We start from the raw sequence: 27212 nt of genomic DNA on the forward strand, positions 1-27212 counted from the left end.
TTTTCATGATGCGGATTTGCTTTGTATTTATGACGTGCTCTATAACTAATACACAGTTTTTCATGATGCGGATTTGCTTTGGAATTTAAGTACTTCCTCAGACACATAGCAGTGGGGAATAATCTATTTTCTGTTCCTGAGTGCTTATGAAGAAAAAAAAAGGTTCATTTTATTGTTTTGGAGGTTGAAAGTTTGAACAGCATGGCACTGGTTCTTTCATTCCAGAGGGTGTGGTGGGAGCATTCAGGAGGCGATCAGACAGCAAGACAGGAAGCTAGGGAAATTCAGCCGTCAGACATCCTCTTTTTAAGATTAGCTGTTTTTATAAGACCTGTCTTACTGTAGACCAGCTTTAATCTTCTGAGGACAATGCTCCCAATGATCTAATGAGCTCATACCAGGCTCAACCTGTTAATTACTCCTACTACTTCAAGATCATTGCATGAAGGACCAAGTGTGTGACCCATTAGTGGACAAACTGCACCTGAAGAAAGGAAGTGCTCTTCAGCAAGGGCATTGTGTGTGTGAAACACTGCAATGGATGTGTTCAGAGCTGGGTGAGCACATGGATGCCTAACGTGTAAAGGCAAGTGTGAAGGCTACAGACAAAATACCATGGCTGTGCAGGGACACTGTCGTGTGCCTACAGTGCTGGGACTCCAGGGAAGCTTGCTCATCATTCTTTTCTAAGCAAATTATTTGTGTCACCCAGTCATAGGACACAGCTCTTGTCTGTCCGGGATTACTCAGCTCTTTGATTTCTCCCCTGGAGCCACATGGACTGTCAACTAGAAGGCACAAGAAAGAAATTAGATTGCTCTAGTGTCTTCCTGGATGACTAAAGATAAGGCCTACAGGGATCTCTACATTGCTTTCCAGGAGTCAATGCAGAAAGACATCTGTTTAGCATTTGAGTCACACACCTGGCTTACTTCGATTAAAAGAGAAAAATAAATACCAAAATATAATAAACCACAGAATTACTCCTCTTGTGGCTGGTTTGCCTACTGCTTTGAGTCCTATACTAAAATCTAGTTTAAATTTGGGGCAGGTAGAATAGGATATTCTTCCTCTCTGCCCTACTTCATTGATGTGGAATGTCCTTCTGTATGTTGTGAATATGTTTTATTATCATTGGTTAATAAAGAAGCTGATTTGGCCAATAGCCCGACAGAATAGAACCAGGTGGGAAAGTCAAGCAGAAATACAGGGAGAAGAAGAGTATAGTCAGAGAGATGTCACCTAAGGAGTAACATGCCAGAGTACCACGGGTCATGTGGTGATATACAGATTAATAGAAATGGGTTAATTTAAATGTAAAGGCTAGCTAGTAATAAGTCTGAGCAATTAGTCAAACATTTGAACATTTGAAATGAATATTAAGCCTCAGAGTGATTATTTTGGAATTGATGGGCAGGAGAGAAACTTCCTGTTATACTTCCTCTTGTTTTTTTGAAGTGGGGTCTCTCTATGTTGCCCATGCTTGTCTCAAACTCCTGGTCTCAAGAAATCCTCCCACCTCTCAAGTACAGGACTTCCTTGCTTCAGATTAATCAGGAAGGCTAAAGATCTCCCCAAGAAAGGTCTGGGATTTCCTTCTAGAGTCTGACCTTCGTCTCTAATAAGAGACTTGGAAAACGTGCTGAGGATCTGCAAGAGTGAGAGACATCTGTTCGGCAAGCATCGGCCTTTAGCTGGGAAGCGTATAGAAGGCTGGAATGTTGGACACCTGTCAGTTGCCTCTCCAGGCCTGCTTTTTACCCTTCCCACCCTGCACTGTCCTGGGAGGTTGGCTTGTGTGAGCTGTGCCAATAGGCTAGGCCAAGGTCCTTGCCCAAGGAGACGAGAGGCAGGAGGAGAGTGAAGTAAGGCTATTGTTTGCTCAACTCCCTCCCTGCTAGGACACCCTGCACAGGCTGTGCCTCTGCTCTGAAGACCACAGCTCTGGCATGTGTCCTCCTCTATACAGTGACATCTCTGCTGAAGTCACTGCCTCACCTTCTTCTCTCAAGGCCTGAGGTCAGCAAGGAGTTTGGCACCTTTGTGAGAAGCCCTATGTGTGCCCTGTGATCAAATTAGGAAGCTTGAGCATACCAACTGCTTACTGCTGGAGCCTAGCTGGGGTGCTCAGAGAGGCCTAATGACTTGCCCAAGGTTACAAGAGAATTTGATTGCATAAAACTATTACAGTGTTTCCCAGTTCCTAGGAAACCTTCAAAACCATTCTCAGGGTGCAGTAGAGGCATTAAGCTTACCATACTCTGACTAGGAAATTAAATTTTCAGTCAGAGATAGGATTAGCTACATCCGGTGAAGCTCTGTGCCTCCTCCCCCAGATCATGGACTGTGACGGCTGCAGCACAGCTCACCCCCAGCTAGGAGGAATCTCTAACTCTTATCTAACACAGCTCCACACACTGAGCATCAGGAAACAGACGTCACCGGAGTTCCCTCTTCCAGGCCTGAGCTACACCACACGAGGCAAATGGGAGCATCTCTATTTTGCATATGAGAAAATCGAGGTACAGAAGGTTAAATATCCTATCCAGAGTCATACAACAAAAATTAGGCTCAATTAGAAGGCAGGCCTGCCCACCCTGCCTCCAAGTGGCTGGAGGTTCCACACATCCACTGCGTTTCCACCACAAACTATTACCAGCCTGGCCTTCAAATAACTCTGGCTTTCAGCCTGGTTTTCTTGTTGGGCAGCAAAGAGGTTTTTGTAAGTAAAACCGATAGAAAATGAACCGTGCCTGATGTAGAGCAAGAGATAAGAAGGCCAGGCCAGGTGGGCCCTTTGTCTCAAAGGGCTTGAGAAAACACATTGGAGGTGTGTTTGGCTGTGGAGGGATTAGGGTTGCCAAAGCGAAGTTTAGTTTTGACAAGTCATTCCTGCCCTCTTCATGGCTGAGAGGGGTCTTCTGATCTACCATGGTAGATCTGGTCAAAAGTTTTTTTCCTTTTAATCCTAGGACATAAAAGCGGAGCCCTGTGGTTGCGTACTTTCTGTGTGGCCGCCAAGGACTCACTTCCTCAGTTTGAGTCTTCATGGCCTTATTTCAGACAAAAGGGCGACAAATTCATGGCTCTGCTCCTCTCTTTCTAGTCTGCACTTCATGAGCTCAGGGGCCTGGAGAAAGATAGGATTCTAAGATCACCCTCCCTCCTACTTAGCACAACTCAGGGGCATGCATGAGATCATGCATACTACAACTTGGTTTGTTGCAAGGACAAGCTTGAATTCAGGACCTTGCTTGGGAAGTGCTTTAGACTTCTGTCCAGCTCTTGAATAGTGTTTTGGAGTCTGGGGAGTATCATATATGAAGAGTCAACTCCCTCCTCCCATTACCTTCATGTTCTCTTTACAACAGAGAAAAGGTCATAAGTGGCTTGCTCAGTGTTCAGGGTGATGCTGCATTAAAGGAGGTCCTCTAGCCTCCCTGTGTGCTGGACACTGATTGCCCAAGGACACCACTGGAGTGCTCGGTACAGAGCTCCATTTGTAGCTTCCCAGTTTAGGTGTGGAGATGTAGGCACTGGGCAGAGTGCTTGTTGAGCTCGCTCAGAGAGGGCTCCATCCTCAGCAGGAGACGAATGACGTAAAGGTGAACGTGAAAAGGAATGACTCATTGCCTTGTTGGCTTTTGAGAAGTGCAGGTTTTAAACTCAGTAGCAAGTGAGTGTCTCCTTGTTGCTGCTGAGAGTTAGGGACCGGGTTCACAATACAAGTCAAGTGGTGATGCAAGCATTAGAGGAACAGAGAGGAGGGTACAGCCCAGATGATAGGGAGGTCCTGGGACTAGTGGACCAATCTATAGGGAGGTTTGTTTGGGGAAGATTTGCCTCCCTCTAACACCGGTGTTAGATGTTTATCCTCCTCCTTGGACCTTAATAAACAGTTATATATTTACATCTAGGCATCGAAGTTTCTGCCTCCTTTGGTCAGGGAAACCTCTCCCTCCCTCCTTCCATTTCCCTCTCCCTCTCTTCCTTTCTCTCTTTCCCTCCCTCCCTTCTTCCTTCTGTTATATATTTTCTTTCAAGTAAGGTCTCCAGCTCAGACTGGCCTTGAACTCCTGATCCTCTGGACTCTGCTTCCCAAGTGCGTGTACTACCATACCCAGTTTAGCAGAACCAGGATAAATCTCAGAGCCTTCTACATGCTAAGTCTCTCTACCAATTCAGCTATGTTCCAGTTCTTGTTTTGGAGACAGAGTCTTACTATATGGCTCAGGTTGGCCTAAAGCTCATGAGCCTTCTGCCCAGTTCTTCTAAGTACTGGGGTTATAGGCATGAGCCATCATACCTTACCTGGGAACAGTCAGACTTCCAGACAGATTTTAAGAGACAAGCTCTGCCCACTCCTTTCCTTCGCTGTGGCAAGTGGATCTTCCTTCTGCTCCAACCTGCTCTCTCTCTCTTTGGGAGAGGTGGCTAGGCTCTCCTCTCCTCTCCTCTCCCCCCCTCCTCTCTCTCTGTTTCTCTTTCTCTCTGCCTCTCTCTTCTTCCCCCTTCTCCCCTTTCCCTTTCTCCTCAGTAACCCACTAAATAAATGCCCACTTTCTCTCCATGGTATGCCTATCCATCTCTGTCTCTCACCTGCTGTGACTCCTCATGGGACCAGTCTCTCACTTGCCACCTCCCACCCGCCTGGGACCCACAGAGGCCTTGGGTGGTGGGACCAGCTGCCCCTGGTAGCTGGTGTGGTCTCCCACCAGCCCCTGCCCTAAACCACCCGCAGTGGCCTGCTGTCGTCCCTTGGGGAACTGCGCTGTTTTATCATTACAAATTAATCATCTAGGATGGAAAGTCAGCATAAAGCAGTAGTTAATATTGTTATGCCCAGATCACAGAGTCCCCCCAGAACCAACCAGGAGACCAAGTCCTGCGCGTAAAAGCAAAGAGCCTTTATCCTACACAAGTTTGCAAACTCGGACTCTCTGTGTGTCCAACGTATAACTGGAGAGCCCTGAGCTCAGTTAGAGTTGGGGTAAGGGATTTTTAAGGTTCAGGACCCCTCATTGGCTGACATTTGTCTAGGGAGGTGCTGGTGAAAAGCGATGGTGTGTGCTGGCAGGCGATCCTATCTACAGCAGTTGGAACATTAGGAATTTTCTTTGGATGGTCTGTTCCTGGGTGGTGCCTGGGTGGTCTCAGTTCATGGTCTTTCTTGGAACCAGGTAAACTACTGAGACTGGGACCTCTATTGAGCTTGTCACATCTGGGTCCTACAAATGTGTGCCAGCATCCCCTGCCTCTGTGACAGTGTCCTAACCCCAACCTGCTGCCCTGGCCTCCAGAGTTTCTGTTGCAGGAGGCTGGGAGCAGAGCCACGGATGCTGTTTCCAGCACGGTTTCCCATGCGCTGCTGCTGCTGCTGCTGCTGCTGCTGTTGCTGCTGTGCTGCTGTTGTTGCCACTGCTGCTGCTGCTGCTGTGCTGCTTGGCCCACACTTGTGCCACTAATTTGAGGAATCAAAGACAAGGAAAAAAGACTGTGTTATCTGAGCTTTCTTCCCCTGGGTTTCACTTTCACATAAGGATTTAGGAATAAATAAAGTTTTTGTCCTGGGAGCCAGCAATCATTCTCGTGAAGAAGTAATAATATAATCTGTTCTGTTCATCACTCCCCAGGGGTTACAGAAGGGTTTTAGTCAGGATGCATTGTTGTTGAGAGGGCTAAAGGCTGTGGCTGATAGGAAGAGGCCGCTAAAGAACAAAAAGGATTCCTGTCATTTTTATCTCTTCTGTTTACCACTGGCTGGAAAACTGAGGGTTCTGGGTGATAAAAGGCATTCCTGAAACAATCACCACGGGGCAAGGAATATGATTTTCTGATTGGCCAAGCCTGAGTCACATGCCCCTTCCAAGCAAATGAACTCTGGGAAACAAATTCCACCTAGATGCTGAGCTGCAAGTGCTCCCTGAGGAAGACATGGGGAGAGATGAGGGCACCACGAAGAGGGGGAATGGATGCCAGGTGGCCAAAGCAGTCACACACGATCACCTCCCTAGTTGCTAAGCAACTTTTCACCTTTCCGGTTTGGTTATTCCCTTTTCACAAAGCTTGACTCATCCAAGGGCTAATCTTTTAGCATGGAGGAGGACAGAGCTCAGGAGGCCCCGAGTGAAGCAGAAAGAGAATTCCACAGATTGGAGACAAATTCACTAGCCGACATGGTCAGAAAGGCACTTGTGGTATTCAGTATAGACAAGAGGATATGCCTTTCACTTGTGAAGGCATCACTCCTGGTATCATCATAAACCCCCACGCCATCCCTTCTCAGATTGATCCCTTTATTGAATGTCTTCAAGAGAAGGTCGTGGCTAACAAGGGTGAAATTGGTGATATCACTTCACTTAATTATGTTTTCAATGTGCAGAAGATTTTTAACCTTTTATCTCAGAGGAAACGAGGTCCTCTACAATGGATTTATTGGTCGAAAAATCACATGACAGATTTTTATTGGCCCCACTTACTACTAGCGTTTGAATTACTAGCTATAAACCTTCCTGCAGCACCCATGGTGTGGTGTAGGAGGTCCTTCTGTTTGTGTGTTGCTTCATTGGTTAATGAATAAAGAAACTGCCTAGTTGGTAGGGCAGAACTTAGGTAGGCGGAGAAAACAGAACTGAATGTTGGGAGGAAGAAGGGCAGAGTCAGAGAAGCCATGGATCCTCCGCTGGAAATGGATGCTGGTTAGAATCTCCAGTAAGTCACTGCCACGTGGCGATACACAGATTAATGGAGATGGGTTAAATTAATATGTAAGAGTTAGCCAATAAGAAGTTAGAGCTAATGGCCAAGCAGTGTCTCAATTAATACAATTTCTGTGTGGTTATTTTGGGGTAAGCTAGCCGAGCGGCCGGGACAACAAGTGGGTTGCTCCTTGTAACGGTGGATGACAAAATTCGTTCTCATGATAGGGGACCTGTTCAGATCCTTAACAGACAGCCATGGAGGGCAGATCTTGTGATGGTGGCCTGCATTTTTGAGAAATGGAATGAGATTGTCAGATTGCCCATGGTGCAGTGCATTTTTAAGAGAAAGGTTGTTTGAGGCATCAGATCCATATCAGGTTCATGTTTGTAATCTCTGTGGAATAATGGCAATTGCTAACACTAGAACTCATACAATATAAATACAGGGGCTGCCGAAACAAAACCCAAATTTCTTTGGTGCAAATGCTTTATGCATGCAAACTGTTATTCTGGGAGCTTATGTCCATGAGTATCATGCCGTGAATGGTGAGTGTCTAGTTCTGTTGGAAGTTCACAGCGAGACACTGTAAATATCAGTATCTTGTTTCTGTGATTGTCGTTTTAAGAAAATGACAGAATGTGCTGCAGTTTTATTTGTTTTGTTTGAAGCTTTGCATGCTTTTTGTAAATAAACAAATTTTTGTAAAAAACAGCAACAACAACAACAAAAAAAGAGAGATTTGGGTTCTGTCCCAATGCTACCACAAATGTCCTTTTTAAAGCCTCTTGTTTTCCTTTTTCCTTGTGACAAAGAAACTGGATGGAACTTTTTAGAGGCCTGGCAACTCTGTAAAAGACCGTGGTTTCCTGTCAATGTCACAGGCTGTGCCTGTATGTTGCACAATATAAAAGAAAGCAGCTTTTTCAGAACATGGGCAATAGCTACCATGTAGTGATGTCACCTATTGGAAAGTGCCTTGATCTTGACACTAGATTCCTGATTTAGCTGTGTATCCCCTTTATTGCTATGCAACTGGGGCAAATCACCTAACCTCTCTGAACCTACTTTGTGAAATGGAACTCATGATAATCTATGTCTTTGGTCTCAAAGGTTATTGAGAGAGTCCAATGAGGCAACGGATGTGAAAGTGCTGTGTGAGCCCCAGAGCTGGGTGAGTGGAGAGCCCACGGGTGCAGGACACCCTGACTCCGAATCTGTGAGGCGCAGGGACTCACTACTCCTGAGAGAGGTTAGCATCCTAAACCTGAGGGCCTAGGATGTGGCTCAGTTGGCTGCCAGGCATAGTTTGAGCATGGAGGCACATGCCTGTAACCCGAGCACCTGAGAGGTGGAGGCAGGAGGATGAGGGGCTCAAGGTTATCTTTGACTATGAAGGGAGTTGGAGGCTGGCCAGGGACACATGATATCCTGTCCATAAATGAATAAATCTTGTTATAATACAGAGCAGTGGCATTCTAGGTGGTAAACTGAGGCCCCCGTGATCAGAGTGAAGACCAGAGATCACTGATGACTCCACGTCACTCAAGGAGAATCTATCCTGGATTCTCAGCCTAGCGACAAAAGACCCATGGGAAAGAAGGAGCAGGAAACGAGGTGCTGCTCTTTGCTGACCATGTTGTCCTCCCAGGGGACCTTCAGGCAGAGCCTTCCCTTCCTCTTCTAGTGTGTGGTGGAAATAATACCCACTGTGAAACCTTTAGAATGAGTCACATGATTTGTTTGTACCTCTAAAACATATCTTTTTATATTGTTTAAAATTACATAAACGTCACCTGAAGCCATTCAGTCCCCTCCACCCCCACTCCAACTCAGACACTGTGTTATCAAACCCTGTCTGTTCCCTTAGAAAGCACAGTTCCATTTTGGCCCATTCCCACGCTACCACCCACCTGAGACTATCTTACCTAACTCAGTAACTTCTTAGTCACTATCTGGGGTTTTACCCCCTGCATCCCTGAATGTATGCAGAGCTATTGATAACTGTCTCATATACACATCTGATGTCATTGTCACCCCCTTACAGCTCTTCAAAGGCTGCTGGGCACATCTGGAATGGACTCCATAGTCCCCAGTGTGGGTCTGGCCCCTGCCCACCTCCCTGGCACAGCCTTGTAGTAGGAGCTGTGAGTTGCATTCCGCCACCCAGTTCCCGCCACTGGCTAGCTTTACCCGAAATAACACACAAATTGTATTCTTTTAAACACTGCTTGGCCCATTATATCTAGCCTCTTCTCAGCTAACTCTCGCAACTGGACTAGCCCATTTCTAATGTGTGTAGCACTCCAAGGTGCGCTTACCAGGAAGATTCTAGCCTATGTCCATCCTGGGTCGGAGCTTCATCGCATGTGCCCGGGAGAGGGGAGCATGGCCTCTGCTCCAGAGAGCAGAGCTGTCGAGTCTGAGCTCACTTCCTCTTCCTCCCAGCATTCTGTTCTGTTTACTCCACCCACCTATGTTCTAGCCAATAAAATGAGCCAAGGCAGTTTCTTTATTAGCCAATGACCTTCCTCCATCACAGCCTTCTCACTGCATGCTGCTCCAGTACTAGTCACTAGTCAGTTTACAAACAAGCTCATTCCTATACACTGAAATATGCTGATGTTCTTCCCTAGGCAATCATTCTAGCTTGGCAACTCTTCTCCATTCTTCATTTCTCTCTCCCTGTTTATGGCTCAAGTTTGGGCTGAAGAAGGCCACAATATCAAAGAAACCTTCCCTATCATCTGTTCAAGTAACACTCCACTTCACTCTTAGTTAGTCTTTTTATTTTATTCTATGTGTGCACACATGTGTATGCATGCATGTGTGTGTGTGTGTGTTTGTGCATGCGTGCATACAAGGGGAGAACCAATTTTCCTGAAAGTTATCCTCTGACCTATACATGCTTTGTGGCAACCCTCTCCCACATATCACACACTCATACACATCTTCACTGTGGTACAGTCACACTGTGTGTGTCTGTAATTGGCCCCCATAAGCTCAAAGGAATGACTGACACTATTAGAAGGTGTGCTTTTGTGGAGTGGGAATGGCCTTTTTGGAGGAAGAGTGTCACTGTGGAGGTGGGCTTTGAGGTCTCCTTGGTTCAAGCTTCACTCAGTGTGACATTTAGTTCACTTCCTGTTGCCTGCAGATCAAAATGTAGAATTCTCAGTTCGTTCTCTGGCACCATGTTTGCCTGAACACTACCATGTCCCACCATGATAATAATGGACTGAACCTCTGAAACTGTAAGCCACCTAATTAAATGTTTTCTGTTATCAGAATTGTCTTGGTCATTGTGCCTCTTCACAGCAATAGAAACCCTAACAAAGACACCCAAGCTCTACTTCAAGAAAAAAAATAACATTTTGAAATTTATGGGCAAATGAATGGATCTAGAAAGCATCATATTGAGTGAGATAACCCAGACTCAGAAAGACAAATATTATATGCACTCATTCATAAGTGGCTTTTAGACATAGAGCAAAGAATACCAGCCAGTTGTAAGGAGGCTGCTTGTTAGTTCTCGGTCGCTTAGCCCTGAAATAATCACACAGAAACCGTATTATTTAAATCATTTCTTGGCCCATTAGCTCTAATTTATTGGCTAACTCTTACATCTTAATTTAACCCATTTCCATTAATTTGTGTATTGCCATGTGGCAGTGGCTTACCAGGTAAAGTTCCCTGGTAAGCATCTGTCTCTGGTGACAGCTCCATAGCTTCTCCCTGACTCTGCCGCCTTTCTCCCAGCATTCAGTTTAGTTTTCTCTGCCTACCTAAGTTCTGCCCTATCAACAGGCCATGGCAGTTTCTTTATTCACCAATGGTATTCACAGCATACAGAGGGGAATCTCACATCACCAGCCTACAATTTGCAATCCCAGAGAACCTAGACAACAATGAGGGCCCTAAGAGAGACACACATGGATCTAATATACATAGGAAGTAGAAAAAGACAAGATCTCCTGAGTAAATTGGGAGCATGGGGACCATGGGAGAGGGTAGAAGGGGAGGGGAGATAAAGGGAGGGGAGCAGAGAAAAATGTATAACTCAATAAAATCAATTTAAAAAAAGGAAAGAAAAAATTGAGACCAAGCTTTATATAGTACAGGATGGTCTTGAACTTGTTATATAACTGAAGATAACTTTGAACTTTGGATCCTCCTACTTCTACCTCTCAAGCACTGGAATTACAGATGTCTGTGTGCTCATAAACTCAGTTTATGTGGTGCTAGTAACTGCGCCCAGGGCTTCGTGAATGCTAGGCAAGCACTCTACATCAATGACTGCATCTTCAGCCCTCCATAAATATCTTCTTGAGTGAAAGAACAAACATTTCCAAAATTAAAGACATCATTCCTGTGCCTTTTTCAGAAGACTTCTTCCGGCCTGTGAATCAGTCATTCTAGGTAGAGAGGACGATCTTGGCCCAAGTACCAGCAACCAGCTTAGCTCCCTCTCCAGTCCTAAAAGGGCCTGCTCAGGGGTGAAGGGGCAGTTGATGTCTGCATTTCCCAGCTCCTCTACAGTGGTATATGTGTCTGACTGTGTCCCAGGTTCTCAGGCCTCTAAACCTCGGCTGTGACCTTCTGCTTGCAGAAGAAGGGTGTAAGTATCTGAACCTTAAATTCTACTAAAACAGATTTCATGGGAAAGGATCTGAATCTGATAAATTCAGAAATACTGAATTTGGGGCCGCGATGACTCGATGTGTAAAGGCTCTTGCCACACAAACCTGCAACCTGAGTTTGAGTTCAAGAACCCATGAAGAAGGAGAGAACCAACTCCTGAAAGTTGTCCTCTGACTGCTACCTGCTCTGTGCTACTCCACCACACACATATCTGTCACACAAGTAAATAAGAAACCCTGGAATATTGAATGGTGAAGATACAGTTTTCTCACCAACAAATTAATTGACATTTGTAGTGGGCAAAAGATTTTGGGAGTATTCCTGGAGTATTGAAAACATAATTTTCTTTTATTTTTTCTTTTTTATTTGTCTTTTTTTGAGACAGGATTTCTCTGTAGCTTTGGAGCCTATCCTGGAACTAGCTCCTGTAGACCAGGCTGGTCTCGAACTCAGATATCCTCCCAAGTGCTGGGATTAAAGGCGTGCGCCACCACTGCCCGGCTGAAAGCATTATTTTCAAAGCCCAATACAACATGAATATGTGCCCCCCCCTTTAAAAGTCAGCAGCAGTTTCAAGACGACAGAGCATTCAGCCAAGTGCAAAAGCCCTTCCATGACTGGGTCACACCTCTGCCTGGATCACAGAGGCAGGATCTTTATTCAGATTCCTGGGCTACCCCTGCACTGTTGTGGACGCTGCAGCTTCCCCAGAGAGCCTTCCCTTCAGTATCAGGTGGATGCTTCTTGCAGACAGCCAAGGCAACCCAGGCGCAGAGGAGAATGCTGCCGCTTTCCCAGACATTCCTTTACGCGCTATGGTTTCCAGTGAAGTCAGTTGACTCAGAGCAGAGCGAGTTTATAGTGGTTGAAGGAAGCAGGGAAGTTGTTTTTGTAAAACTCTCTGCAAGGTAAACATGATGATAGCCTCTCGTTCTGTTTACAGGACACATTGGCATGGAGGGAGTTTCTGTTGCCACCACAGGCTACTGTTTACCTGTTCCTTACACACACTTTCAGCAAAAGAGGCAGCTGGTACCAAGTTCAGCCTTCATCCGTGAAGGGAGGACCAAAGCCTGGAGAAGAGCTGTGCCCCAGGGTGGTGACTGCAGGAGAGTGGGAGGGGTTACTGTCTGACAATTCCTGTAGGCCACAGTGGAAACTCCATTACTTTTGCCAACTTCTTCAATAAAATATATTTATAAGGAGTTGTCGATGTGATTAGGTATTGTTAATATGATTATGTTAAAAAAGCACTATAGTCTTAAACAAAAGACCTCTTCCTTATTCCTAAATAACTTCCTTCTCACTCCGGAAGAACTCCGAATAACTAGTTTTTGTTTGTTTGTTTGTCTCCCGGCAGAAATAGTTTGTTTAACAGTAGATGTGAGTGCATCTCTCCTTTTAGGGCAGTGCAGTGGCCTTGGATCTACTCTCTACCTCACTCTCCAGCCACTATATCCCGGGCCATCCGATATTGCTTTGCAAGGAGTTCTGTCTTTATAGATGTGTTCAGTATCCCGAGTGCACGAATGTGCCAGTCAAGCATGTCAGGTCCACCTCACATTCTCTCATTCAAAGCACCTCTGAAAGGACCAGAGTTGGGTTCTTACAGGGGCACTTGCATTCACATCTATATACCCATGCACACATTTGAACATAATTTAAAAAAAAAAAGCTGGTTTTAAACAGTCCCTCTGAGAGCGGATTGTGTACATTTGTTCATACTAACATTCAGCAAATTTGGCGGTGGGCATCCAGTACCCACTTGTTGCTAACACTGGAGACACAGCAGTGACACCTCTGGTCCTGTCTCTTCAGGGGTGCAGAATCTAAGTAAAGAAACAAGACATTTGAGAGAGTGGTAAGCGTAGAGGTGATGTAGCGGAATATGGGGTGCCATCCTTGTGGGATGGAGGGACGGTACCAGGAGAGGCAAAACAACTCAGTCATTCTGATTTGATTTTATTTATTGTTTGTTTGAGACAGGGTCTCACTGTGTAGCCTTGGCTGTCCAGGAGTTTCCTGTGTAGATCAGGCTCGAAGTCATAGAAAGTCTCCATAGTGCTAAGAAAAAAGGCACGCAGCACCACACCTGCTATGGATTTGTGTCATTTAAAGATAGTTCAGACTCTGTCTCCTATGAGTTGGTTGCCTAATGCACAGCCCTTAGTTTCCTAGGGGCAAGGGTGTTTAAAGGCATTCTCTCTTCCTCTCCCACAACCCACTCTCTTTGATTCTACAAAAAAGTGAACATTTTTTACACTCACCTCAATCAGGCATACCCTTCATACTGCCTGAAGACAGACCTCAGAAGCACGTCCTCAGGGTGGTCTAGGAGGCCTTGGTACATATGACTCAAACTGACTGAACTCAGAGTTCTCCTTACCTCCAAGTGACCCACAGCCTTCAAAAACTGTGCCTTGTAGGTGCCTAGGGTGGTGTCAGCTCAGCTGAAGGGCCAGTGACCATTGTTCTTCATTGCTCTCAGCCATGTGCTTCAGATGCATGAAGAGTCTTATGGCTCTGTGTAGGAACCACCTGACTAGAAACCTAAGTATGTTGGTTGGGAATCTGTCTTTCATCAAGGAATGATGTTCAAGACCTTGACCCATTAGGTCAGCACCAGCACTGACCCATCAGGCAGAAGCTTCTCTTGGACCAAACAGTGTGTGTCTTCTTCCTGGGGCAGCACATGCTCTGCTGCTCTGCTTTCCACTTGCAGGGCAGACCCTGAGGGATGGCTGTGCAAACCTGGGCATCGGAGCTGGGTTCCATATTCGTCATATTACAGCAGGGGGCAGTACACCCGTGATGGAGGAAGGTCATTGGCTAATAAAGAAACTGCCTTGGCCCATTTGATAGGCCAGCCTTTAGGTGGGTGGAGTAGACAGAATAGAATGCTGGGAGGAAGGGAAGTGAGGTCAGAGACGCCATGTCGCTCCCCAGGGCAGATGCGATGAAGCTCCGACCCAGGATGGACGTAGGCTAGAATCTTCCTGGTAAGCGTACCTCGTGGTGCTACACACATTAATAGACATGGGCCAAGCAGTGTTTATATGAATACAGTTTGTGTGTTGTTATTTCGGGGGCATAAGCTAGCCAGGTGGCCAGGAGCCGGGTGGCAGGAACACAGCCAGCAGCCTCTTCAACACACCCGTCACTCCAGAACTTGTGGGGGGGGGGAGCAAGCAGATCTAGGAGGCTTGTGACTGCCAAATCTGTGAAGTCCATGTTTAGTGGAAGGCCTTATCTCAAAAGATAAGGTGGAGCTAGAAAGGTGGTGAATGATTGAGAAAGATGCCTCCACACACATATCACGGACAAGTGTACCTGCACAAAATCACACCCACACACTCACACATACACACTCACTCACACACACACTCATGTACACATTCTCACCTTCCAAATTCCAACTCAGATAAGCCTTGTTTATGAATTCTCCTTCTTCTAGGCATTTTTTTTATTTTAAAGATTTATTTATTTGATATGTACTAGTTTTTTATTAAATTATGTATAATTCTCATAAAAATAAACAGTAAATATATAATAAAATATAAGTAGTCACAAATGCTGTATGAATACTTAAAATTTGGATAATATGAAGTAAGGGATAACTTACTTCCTTATCTCATGCCCTGTAGATTTAATATTTATTATTTATTTATTTATTTATTAAAAATTTCCACCTCCTCCCCTCCTCCCATTTCCTTCTTCCTACCCCTACTCCCCCTCTCCCTCCCTCTCCAGTCCTAAGAGTAGTCAGGGTTCCCTGCCCTGTGGGAAGTCCAAGGTCCTCCCCCCTCCATCCAGGTCTAGGAAGGTGAGCATCCAGACAGACAAAGCCAGCTCATGCAGTAGAATCAAAACCCAGTGCCATTGTCCTTGGCTTCTCATCAGCCCTCATTGTCAGCCACATTCAGAGAGTCCAGGTTGATCACATGCTCCATCAGTCCCAGTCCTGCTGGCCTTGGTGAGCTCCCATTAGATCAGTCCCACCGTCTCCGTGGGTGGACACTGATGTACTGGTGTTTTGTTGGTACATATTCTGTATGAGGATGCTGGATCTCCTGGAGCTGGAGTTACAAACAGCTGTAAGTTGCCATGTGGGTGCTGGGAATTGAACCTGTGTCCTCTGGAAGAGCAGCCAGTGCTCTTAACTCCTGAGCCATCTCTCCCGCCCTTTTCTAGGCTAATTTAACCCTTAGGCAGATAGCAAGCATTACCCCTTTCCCTACAAGGTCTTTTGGGGCAGAAACTTTTCTGTTCCCTGAGCCTACTATAAAGCCTAGTCCACACCAGGCCTACAGTGTACAGGTTGAGAACAGAGTCAAAGTACTGCCCTGACTTGCCCTGACACTGCATAGAAATGCATGTTGGTAGAGCTCAGCAAAGGGCAGTTAGCCATTGTTGCTTGCAGTTGTTCTAGCAGGCCTATCTCCCATCCCAGTCAACACTGTCCTATTTTCTACTTTGGGTCCCATTTTTTTCAGAAGGATTAAACAAAAGGGAAATCATCAAAAAACACCATGGAGCCTGATGGGGTGGAGGAAAAGGCAGAGACAAACTTGTGGGGTTTCAGGGAAGGTGATAAAGGAACTGGACAAGTCTTAGAAGATGGGGTGGCCCAGGCTAACCCTAAACCAAGAAACAGATGTGAAACAAGACCAGATGGCAGAACATTCAGAGAAACAGCTTCATGAGTAGTCAAACTGAATCCAAGTAACTTCACCCTGGGAACCAGTCAGCTGCCCTAACTTGTAAGAGAAGGAAGCCAAAATTGTTCTAGAAGTGTTTTTTACTTCCTGGAAAGAATACTGCACAGAAATTCCAGCTTGATCCTTCTTTGGGATAGAGTGTGGATTTTTCTCTCTCTGGAGAAGAGGAACTCACTGAATACATTCTATTCCTGGGGGCTTCTGGGAGAGACGATTTGGCCTCCCAAATTCTTCCCCTTGGTGGAGGAGGCTGGAGGCAGACACTCACTTGCCTAACGGGTTCAGAGGCAGGCCTAAGCACAGAAAGTCCAGCAGGGCTGAAAAGACCTGCAAGGAATAGGAAGCCCCAGCACCCCAGGGAGTCACACAAAGACAATGTAGCCTAGCAAAGGGGTCCACAAAAGGAGAGGCAATGAAGCACATTTCCTGGAGCTGCTGCTGCTGCTGTGAGCTTTGGTACCAATCCCTCCATCAGGGTGCATGGACCCTATGTGGGCTCCTTGTACTCCACACCCTGTCCTTCAGAGATCTGACACTGAAGGCACTCCAAACTGACGTGTGCTGTTAGGCATAAAATACACCACAGTCTTTTTATGGAGAAAGAATATGAAATACTTATTATATAATTTTATGATAATTACACGAGGATCCGTTAATATTTTAGAAATACAAGTTTAAAGAAAAATGTGCTTTTCTGGGGATAGTGGTACACATCTTTAAACACAGCAGTTAGGTGGGGTGGGGCAGAGGTGAACAAATCTCTGTGGGTTGCAGGCCAGCCTCGTTTATAAACTTAGCTCGAGCTAGGACTACTGTTAAAAGAGTGAGACCCTGTTAAAAGGAAGGAAAGAAAGGAAGGCTTAAAAGAAGGACTGATGCATGTGCACATGTATGGTTGGAACGGGAGGTGAGAAGTCTATCTTAAGTCTTGCTTTGTTGTCGTTTTGAGACAGGGTTTCTCCGTGTAGCTTTGGCTGTATGGGAACTTGCTCCGTAGACAGTGCTGACCTTGAACTCACAGAAATCTGCTTGCCTCTGCATCCTGAGTTCTGGGACTAACAGGCGTGTGAAACCATGCTTGGTCTTAAGTCCTATTCTTCAGGTAATACTGTCTTTTTACCAACCACATCTCTCACTGGCCTGGAGCTTCACCAACGAGGCTAGCTAGGCCAGCGGGCTCTAAGGACCACCTATCTACATCTTCTCAGTGCTGGGTTGCAGTTGTCTACCACTGTTCTTGGTTTTGTGTATTGGTGTGGGAGGTCCTTCTGTCTGTGTGTTGCTTTTCTTGGTTAAAGAATAAAGAAACTGCCTTGGTCTATTGATAGGGTAGAACTTAGGCAGGCGGGGAAGATGGAAATGAATGCTGGGAGGAAGAAGGGCAGAGTCAGGGATGCCATGGATCCGCTGCTGGAGACAGACGTGCTGAAACCTTGCTGGTAGGGCATGACCTCATGGTGATACACAGATTAATAGAAATGGGTTAAATTAAGATGTAAGAGTTAGCCAATAAGAAGCTAGAGCTAATGGGCCAAGTAGTGATTTAATTAATACAGTTTCTGTGTGATTATTTTGGTTCTGGGCAGCTGGGACGAACAAGCGGCCCCCTTCTCTGACAGTGTATGAATTCTAGGGCTCAAACTCAGGTCCTGATGCTTGTAAGGCAAGTCCTTTACTGACTAAGTTATCTCCCCAAACTAAGAAAATATATCCTTAAATGTATTTTGCCTGTTTATTTTCTAATTTTTTTGCCTGTCCTAAATTATTAGCCATATATTTTACATACATTACATATGTTAGCAGCAGTGGAGGAGCTGGGGAATATTGTATCTCCCCCAAATTGCACAGCATATCCACTAGAGGTGCAGGGCAACCTGTAGCCTTTTCTAATACTGAGAGCTCCTATGTCTATGGTTCCAGGCCACCATGTCCTTGGGCTTTTGGGCTAGCTTGGTGACTTATTTGGTCTCAGGATTTCTACTGAAAACTTTATGAATGGATGGATGAGAAGAACCTCAGAAACCTGGATGTGGTAGGTTCACCAACCTGTAGGTATTCCTTACTCTCATATCTCCACAGAAGGGTAGAAGAGGTGTTTCAGAGCCCCTGGAAATAAAGTTATAGGTGGTTGTGAATGGCCCAGTGTGGGTGTTGGGGACCAAACTCAGGTCCTCTGAAGAGCTGTATGCGTTCTTCATTGAAGATTCACCTCTCCAGACCCTCCCAGTAAAATGCATCATTTCTTTTGATCAATCATAAAAACCTAAGAGTCCATAGGAAGGAGATTCTGATACATTCACTGTGCCAAGAGATGGACCTGCTAACTTCTAGATCAGAGGACCCTAAATGTCAGGAGCTCAGTGCTCTTTCTACATTTATCTTGAAAAAAAAATCATGTTTTGGGTACTCTACTGTGTACATGTTCTAGGGGTAGGGGGTCTAGCTTGGAACAAACCAGAGGTTTGTATTCATGGAAAAGAAAACCTCTCAGTGAAGAGTTAAACAAGACACAGGGCATATATTAAAAGCAGAACCAGAAACATACACCTTGATAGGGGATGCCTGGTAAGGAGAACAGAAAGATCAGCTGTGGGTTTTGAATATGCTGGTCTGGGAAGGCTGCTCCGAGAACACAACATTGAGGTAAGCCTTGGGGAAATGAGGCAGTGAACTTTGAGGGACTCTCAGAGGAATACCTGCCAGGGCTCTGGGGCAGTAAGGAGGCCAGTGTGTGTTGGAGGTCAGGAAGAGAAGATAAAGTCAGGGATTTGTAGGGAGCAGACACACTGGGATCTTGCAGACCATCAACCTGTCTTTGGGCACCACTCTGAGTGACTTGGGGCACTTGGAGAGGGAGGGCTGAGGCTTGATGACCTGACTTTACCACAGGATCAGTGGGAGGAAGTTGGGGACGTCAAATGCCAACACTTTAATTAGGATAAGATGAAAGAGCAGCTGCTTCTAGGGTGGTCAGGGTGGAGGATTGGTCAGGAGCTACCTAGGTGGCCTTCTAGGTTTTCATTTCTCTCCCCCACAGTGGAGGCAGCAGAGCTATTCCTGAGGCTAAGGCAGGGACAGCTGGCTGGCTCTGTCCACACCCTCACTGCTTCCTTCTGCCTCCCAGCTGCCACTGAGCCCCTCTGGTCTATGGTTCACCCAGTTCTGCTTGTCTTTGTGCTTGTTCTATGGATGTTACAGTACAACTTCCAAGAAGTTTCCTGTCATTATTTAGCTAACTGCCCAGACGTCATCCCTCAGAGAGACCTCTTACACCACAGCCTCAAGGAGCCTCTCAAGCTGTCAGCGCCCACCATGACACCCTCTTTTACAGCTTTCTTGGTGGTCTCCTTTATTTATTTATTTGATTACTTCTTTACTGTGGAGACATGGTTGGGGGGTCACTGTTGTGTTCTCAGTGACCAAGGCAGGCCTGAGAGGATGACAACACAGATAATACCCGATGCCATGGGTTCTGTCTGTCCTGTTCCTTTAACTGGAGGTAAGGAGGAATAAGGCATGGAGGTGACCTCAGTTGACTGTGTTCATTTGCTTCCTGTGGTGGCCTTGGACAGAATTCTTCAAGTTTCAGTTTTATCATTCATTAAATGGAGATAACATGCTCACAGGGATGTCACAAGAACTGATGACAGAGAGCGAAAGGAGTGATTGGCCCTGCACCCGGAACTGTCGTGATTATTAACAAACTGCCTATGTAGATCATTCTCATTCTATGTCTAATATTTTTGTTTGTTTGATTTCTCAAAACAGGTTTTCTCTGTGTAGACCTGCCTGTCCTGGAACTTATTCTGTAGACCAGGCTGGTTTTGAACTCACAGAGATCCACCTGCCTCTGCCTCCTGAGTGCTGGGATTAAAGGTGTGTGCCACCACCACCCAACTATTGTCTAAATATTTGGGCTCTGGGGCTGGAGAAATGGCTTAGTGCTCCAAATCAGTGATTTTTTAAAAAAAATTTACTATTTTAATTTAAAAGATAAAATGGGTGTTTGTGATTTATGTTTTTCATAATTAATTTGTTTTTATAATTAATGTGCAAATTATCATATTATACATAATTATAATGCAATGAAAGTGTTTTAAAATGGTGCAGTAAATAGGAAGAAAGAGATTAAATTTTATTTATTTATTTTCTTTTTTCTTCTTATTACAAATTTTTACCTCCTCCCCTCCTCCCATTTCTCTCCCCCCTTTCCTCATCCCCCTCCCCCTCCCTCTCCAGTCCAAAGAGCAGTCAGGATTCCCTGCCCTGTGGGAAGTCCAAGGTCCTCCTTCCTCCATCCAGGTCTAGGAAGGTGAGCATCTAAACAGACTAGGCTCCCACAAAGCCAGTACATGGAGTAGAATCATAACCCAGTGCCATTGTCCTTGGCTTCTCAGTCGGCCCTCCTTGCCAACCACATTCAGAGAGTCCGGTTTGACCACATGCTCCATCAGTCCCAGTCACGCTGGCCTTGGTGAGCTCCCAATAGATCAGCCCCACTTTTACAGTGGGTGGGCGCATCCCTCGCGGCCCTGACTTCCTTGTTCATGTTCTCTCTCCTTCTGCTCCTCATTTGGATCTTGGGAGCTCAGTCCAGTGCTCCAATGTGGGTCTCTGTCTCTATTTCCATCCATCACCAGATGAAGGTTCTATGGTGATATGCAAGATATTCATCACAGTGGCTATAGTATATAGTATAGTGTAGTATAGTATAGTATAGTAGAAAGAGATGAAATTTAAAAATATTTATTTAATTTTATTTTTATGTGATGAGTATTTTTGTCTGTCTGTATGTATATCACATGCATGCCTGAGGTGACAGAGGTCAGAAGCGGGTATCAGAGGTCCTAGAACTGGAGATAAAGGTAGTTGTTAACCAACATGCGGGTTCCGGGAGCCCAACCTGGGTCCTCCGCAAGAGATTCTGAAACACTGAGCTGTTTCTCCAGCCCCAAGATGAACATTTGACCCAAGTAGTTCTTTATTCTTTAGAGACTGCCTAAGTCAGCCCATTTCTCCCTCAAAAGTGTCACACTCTGTAGCCCATGCTGGCCTCAAACACAGAGCCATCTGCCTGCCTCAGTCTCCACAATGCTGTAACAGATGTGAGCCGCCATGCGCAGCTGCCAGTCCTTTCATTTTATAAATGAGAGGGGAAGTAACTTGGCCAAAGCCCAAGACGCTGGCCCCAGTTCTGTGCTTTTCTGTAGGGTTACAGTAGATGGCCCACATATTTTTATAGTTATCTTTCCAAAGAACAAAAGCAGTTACAGTGCAGCTGCAGTACTAAATCAATCCAGACTTTAGAGTTTATTTTCCTACTACTGAGCCTTTTGGACAGACCTTAGCTTTTAGCAAAAAATGTTTGGTTTTGATGTATAGAGACAAAAACCCTAAGATATTCTTTGAGTTTTGTTGGATGAAGGACTGTTTATTATCAATATTTTAAAAATTACTGTATTATATTTTAAAATCCCAGATTCTCAGGAGGCTGAGGTAGGAGTATTATTTTGGTTTAGAAGATGAGAGTCAGTCTGAGAAATGTGAGACCCTGACCCTGATTCTTAACTTCTCTCTCTCTCTCTCTCTCTCTCACACACACACACACACACACACACCACACATACACACCAAATACGCATACACACCACATGCACAGATACTCATACACACTACACACACATATATACACACACAGCATACACATGCACATACACACACACCACACACACACCACACACACACCACATAGATATATACACACATACACACCACCCCCACACCCTCACATACACATACACACAGATACACATACACACATAACATACATACACATATATACAGAGAGAGAGAGAGAGAGAAAGAAAGAGATAGAGAGTAGCAAAGCAAGTAAGGAGGCATATGGCATCTATGTCTCGAAAAACCAAAAAAAAAAATTGTAACAGCTAGGAGGGGTAGTGGCAGAAGAATTTGAAGTTCAAGGACAGCCTCAGATACATAATGATTCAAATCCAGCTGGGTTATATAAAAAAGAAAGAAATTAAGCATAAAAATGCCTCTAGTTTTCTAAAGATAAATGTGAAAATTAAAATGTGGGTGGTGTGGGGAGGTTATCCTCAATGCTTGAGTCTGCTCTAGACACTGATTTTCCCTAGCATGTCCTATTTGAATTGTCTCTTGCTTCTGACTGGGTATAGTGGCATGTGCCTGTAGTCCCAGTATTCGAGGGGCAAAGGCTGAAGAATCTTGGGTTCCAGGTTGGCCTGAGCAATGTTTTAACATCCCCCTCTTTTTGTATGGCTTTTGTTGTCCACCAGAGACAGCTCCTGAGAATTCATGCAACAAGTCCTTCTCTTGCCGAAAGACCCCCTTCTGCTGGTTAATTTTGTCTTTTTTAAGGATGTCAGTATCCTGCTGAACATTCTTTTTAGAAGAGGGAAAGGGTGGGCTGCCGTTCTTGTGAATGTTGGTTTAGTTCCTGGCACCCACATGACCTTTCAGAACAGACCCAGGAGACCTGATGTCCTCTTCTTGAAGGCACCAGGCTTGTACTTGGCACACACACGCATTTGCCCTGGCAAAACACTCACACATAAATAAATACATCCTTTTATTAAAAAAAAAAAAAGGGATAAGGAAAATATGGTACATTTACACAATGGAGTACTACACAGTAGAAAAAAACAACATCTTGAAATTTGCAGGAAAATGGATGGAGCTAGAAAACATCATTTTGAGTGAGCTAACCCAGACCCAGAAAGACAATTGTCACATGTATTCGCTCACAAGTGGTTTTTAAACATAAAGCAAAGAAAACCATCATGCAAATCACAATCCCAGAGAACCTAGACAAAAATGAGGCCCGTAAGAGAGATTTACATAGATCTAATCTACATTGGGAGCATGGGGACCTTGGGAGAGGGTTGAAAGGTAGAGGGGGAAGGCAGGGAGGGGAACAGAAATATGTAGAGCTCAATAAAAAAATTAAAAAAGGAGAGGAAAGTAGAAACCAATGATGATAAGAATTGAACAACATGAGGCTCTTCTTTCCTGCCTTCCATTTTCTGGCTAGACTGAGGAACAGCCTCAGCAGATGGATGCAGACAGAGAAACTGTACAACTTTGCTTCTCTTCTGTTGTCTAGTAACTCACGTCTGAAGGCTGCAGATGTCTCTTAGCACAGTGCTTGCCATGCATGCAAGCATTTGAACCCAAGTTTGGATACCAAGCACCCACTTAAAAAGCTGAACACAAATGTATATTTCTTACCTGGGTAGGTGACGACAGATAAATCCCTGGAGCTCATTGGCCAACCAGTCTGGTTAAGTTGGTTAGCTCCAGGTTCAGTAAGACACTGTCTCAGAAAATAAGGTAAAGATCAATTCAGGAAGCTATCCTGGTGTGGGAGGTCCTTCTGTCTGTGTGTTGCTTTTCTTGCTTAATGAATAAAGAAACCGCATTGGCCTGTTGATAGGGCAGAACTTAGGTAGGCAGGGAAGACAGAACTGAATGCTGGGAGAAAGAAAGGCAGAGTCAGAGAGACACTGTGGAGCCACTGCCAGAGTCAGATATGCCAGAACTTTAGCTGGTAAGCCACTGCCACATGGTGATACAAATATTAATAAAAATGGGTTAGCCAATAAGAAGCTAGAGCTAATGGGCCAAACAGTGTTGTAATTAATATAATTTTTGTGTGGTTAATTTTGGTTCTGGGTGACCAGGACTAACAAGTGGGCCCTCCTCCTACAATATCCACTATTGACCTCCACATACAGACAAGCACAGGTAAATATACACCTGGATGCATAAACATATATACACAAATATGTACATATCACATACACACACAAATCAGCCATCACTTTACCTTAATGAAAAGTTCTAGGAGTGTAACTATTGGCCTGTTTTAAAACTTCTCAAAATGCTTGTTTACATAAATAAACACACATGTATAATACTTTTCTATATTGTTAGTGCACTTCTGCAAACACATGCTGTTTTGTTAACTCAAAAACACTAAATTTAGGCTGGAGAGATGGCTCAGTGGTTAAGAACATTGCCTGTTCTTCCAAAGGTCCCGAGTTCAATTCCCAGCAACCACATGGTGGCTCACAACCATCTGTAAAGAGGTCTGGCGACCTCTTCTGGCCTTCAGGCATACAGACAGAATATTGTATACATAAATAAATAAATATTTAAAAAAAACAAAAAAACACTAAATTTATGGTATGATGTCAGAAATGTACAACCTGATTGCAGTCATTAGAAGAATACCCAATAAATGCAGACAGAGCAACTTTCTGCAAAATGCCTCATCACCGTTCTCAACAACCCAATAACTCAAAAGATAAAGAAAAACTTCAAAGCTACTCCAGAAGCCAGGTAAAAAAAGAGACAGCACTTGATATAAGATTTTTATTTGGCTGTAGTGGGATTATGAAGATAACTTGAGAAATTTGGATGAAGTCTCGCAATTGAATAACAAGGTTGCCTCACTATCAATAAAGTAGATAATATAATTATCTCAAATGATTCAGAACAAATATATTTGGAGTGTGTGTAGGAAGAGAGGAGGAAGGGAGGAAAGGAAGGAAGGGAGATGGAAAATAATGAATCAGTACCTGTTATCAATTAGCACATCTGGGTGAAAAACTTAACTGTAATTTTCACTTTTGTTTTTGTTTTCACAATTTCTTTTTGTCTGAAATTGTGTCAAAATAAATTAAACCCGAAAACTTTAAAATGTCCCCAATGAATAGGCACAGATTTTTGAAATATAAAAAATAAGACAGGTTTATTTATTTTTTTCTCATTCGTTTTGTAAAACTAGCTCCAATGCAGAACTGCTACTGGTTTCACAAACATTCAAGACCATAATCAGTGTTGGTCCAGGGCCTCAATAGAGGGCGCTGCAGCATTGCAAAGCCCAAGCCACGGCCCTTGTGCTTTGGGATCACCACTAAAACCGGTAGGACGGTAGGAGAGTCTCAGAGCTGAACTGGATCCACAATTTATTTTGCAGACGAGCGCACTGAGATGCAGAGAGGGAAAACTTGTCGCTCAAAGCCATCGCCACAAGCAGCAGCCCTCTCCTGACACTGAGAGCACAGCTGGCCTCTCTCCAAGGGTTTCCTAGGTTCCCAGTCTGCACTAAGTGCTTGGGAACCTATCTATCACGTGCCTCCACCCACTTTTATGTCTGAGTTGAGAGCTGATAAGTCACAACTTCTCTGGTATCACAACAAACAAACAAAATATGAAAGAAAAGAAATTCTGGCTGTACTTAACAGCTGACTTCGCATTGCACAACATAGCTCTGCCTGGGAATTTACTCTGAAAGAATTGACCACAGAAAAGGGGAAGCAGAGCACAGCCATCAGAACAGAAGGGAACTGAGAACCTCATGATGGACACATGCTTGCTGACGAGGAGCCAGAGACCAGGGAAGGAAGGTTGTTGGGACAGAGGGAGGCAGAAAGCAGGCTGCAAGGTATAGTCAGGCAGTGAGAAGCCTATGAAATTGGGAAAGTTTGGCTGGGGAGATGGTTCAGGGGTAAAAAGTGCCTGCTGTTAAATCTGACAGCCCGAGGACCACATCCCGGGGGCCACATGGCAGAAGGAGAGAGCCAGCTCCCACAAGTTACGCTTTCTCCACACACTTATACTGTGCAACACACATGTGCACACACACGCACACGCACACACACCACATGGCAGAAGGTGAGAGCCAGCTCCCACAAGTTATGTTTTCCCTGCACACTTATACTGTGGTACACACACGTGCACACACACATGCACGCACACACACACCACACAATATAAAAAAAGAACAAGATAGGGTTTTGTTTTTTTTTTTTTTTTTTTTTTTGAGACAGGGTTTCTCTGTAGCTTTAGAGCCTGTCCTGGAACTAGCTCTTGTAGACCAGGCTGGCCTCGAACTCACAGAGATCCACCTGCCTTTGCCTTTCGAATGTTGGTATTAAAGGCATGTGCCACCACCACCTGGCCAGAATCACCTTCTTAAACATATTATATAAAATTTTTAAACATATTATATAAAAGTATTTTTGGGGTTGGAGAGATGGCTCAGTTGTCAAGAGCACTTTCAGCTCTTCCAGAAATCCTAAGTTTAATTCCCAACAACACACATGGTGGCTCACAACTGTCTATAATGTGATCTGGTGCCCTCTTCTGACATGCAGGCAGAACACTGTATGTATAATGAATAAAGATATCTTAAAAATATTTTAGTTTTAAGCACACGTAAGTGGATTGCACATGTGTGCAGCTGCCCTTGGAGGCCAAAAGAGGGTGTTGGATATCTACGAACCACAGTGTAAGTGGATGTGAGTTGCCCTGCATGGGTGCTGGTAACTAAACTTGGGTCATCTGGCAGAATAGTGAGTACTTTTAACCACCAAACTGCCTCTCTAGTTCCTAAACCATGTATATCATCAGCCGTGTTAGAAGAAGTAAAAGTTGGTCCAGGCTGTGTGTGTGTTGGTTCTGGTGTTCTTCTGTGATGATAGAGATATGAAATTTGGTTTGGATTTTGCTTTCTGGAAGGTGGGCATGAAAAGGTATACTTCCATCCAGTGATTAGGCTTTAGCCATGGGATTGAGCCCTGAAGACTTTCATTTTTGTACTTATGAAGATGATAGGACATCGTCCTATAATCTTAAATTGTGATTAAAAATAATTGAGCTCACTGAGCTCATCTTCACAGTGAGCTCACTTCTGGGAAAAGCAAACGTTCACACACCGCATCAATGCACCCTCCTTGGCACAGCTTCTAACAGAACTCTCCACTACTCTCAATAAATCAGAATGCCTTGCCAGGCTCTGTCTTAGCCGGCCCCTCCTGACACTCCTCAGGGACCCTACCTCCTGCTGTCTTAAGAACTTCTCCTGGCGCCGAAGATCAGGCCTCTGTGCTGGATGGGCAGGTCGCAAACAAGGCGCCAACCCCCAAAGCTAGGTCTCCTGGCGCCGAAGATCAGGCCTCTGTGCTGGATGGGCAGGTCGCAAACAAGGCACCAATCCCCAAATGTTCACCTTCCTAAATATAGACGGAGGGGGGAAGACCTAGGACTTACCACAGGGCAGGGAACCCTGACTGCCCATTGAACTGGAGAGGGAGGGGGAGAGGAGTG

Source organism: Microtus ochrogaster (assembly GCF_000317375.1).
Source record: "Microtus ochrogaster isolate Prairie Vole_2 chromosome 14 unlocalized genomic scaffold, MicOch1.0 chr14_random_1, whole genome shotgun sequence".
Classification (NCBI taxonomy): domain Eukaryota; kingdom Metazoa; phylum Chordata; class Mammalia; order Rodentia; family Cricetidae; genus Microtus; species Microtus ochrogaster.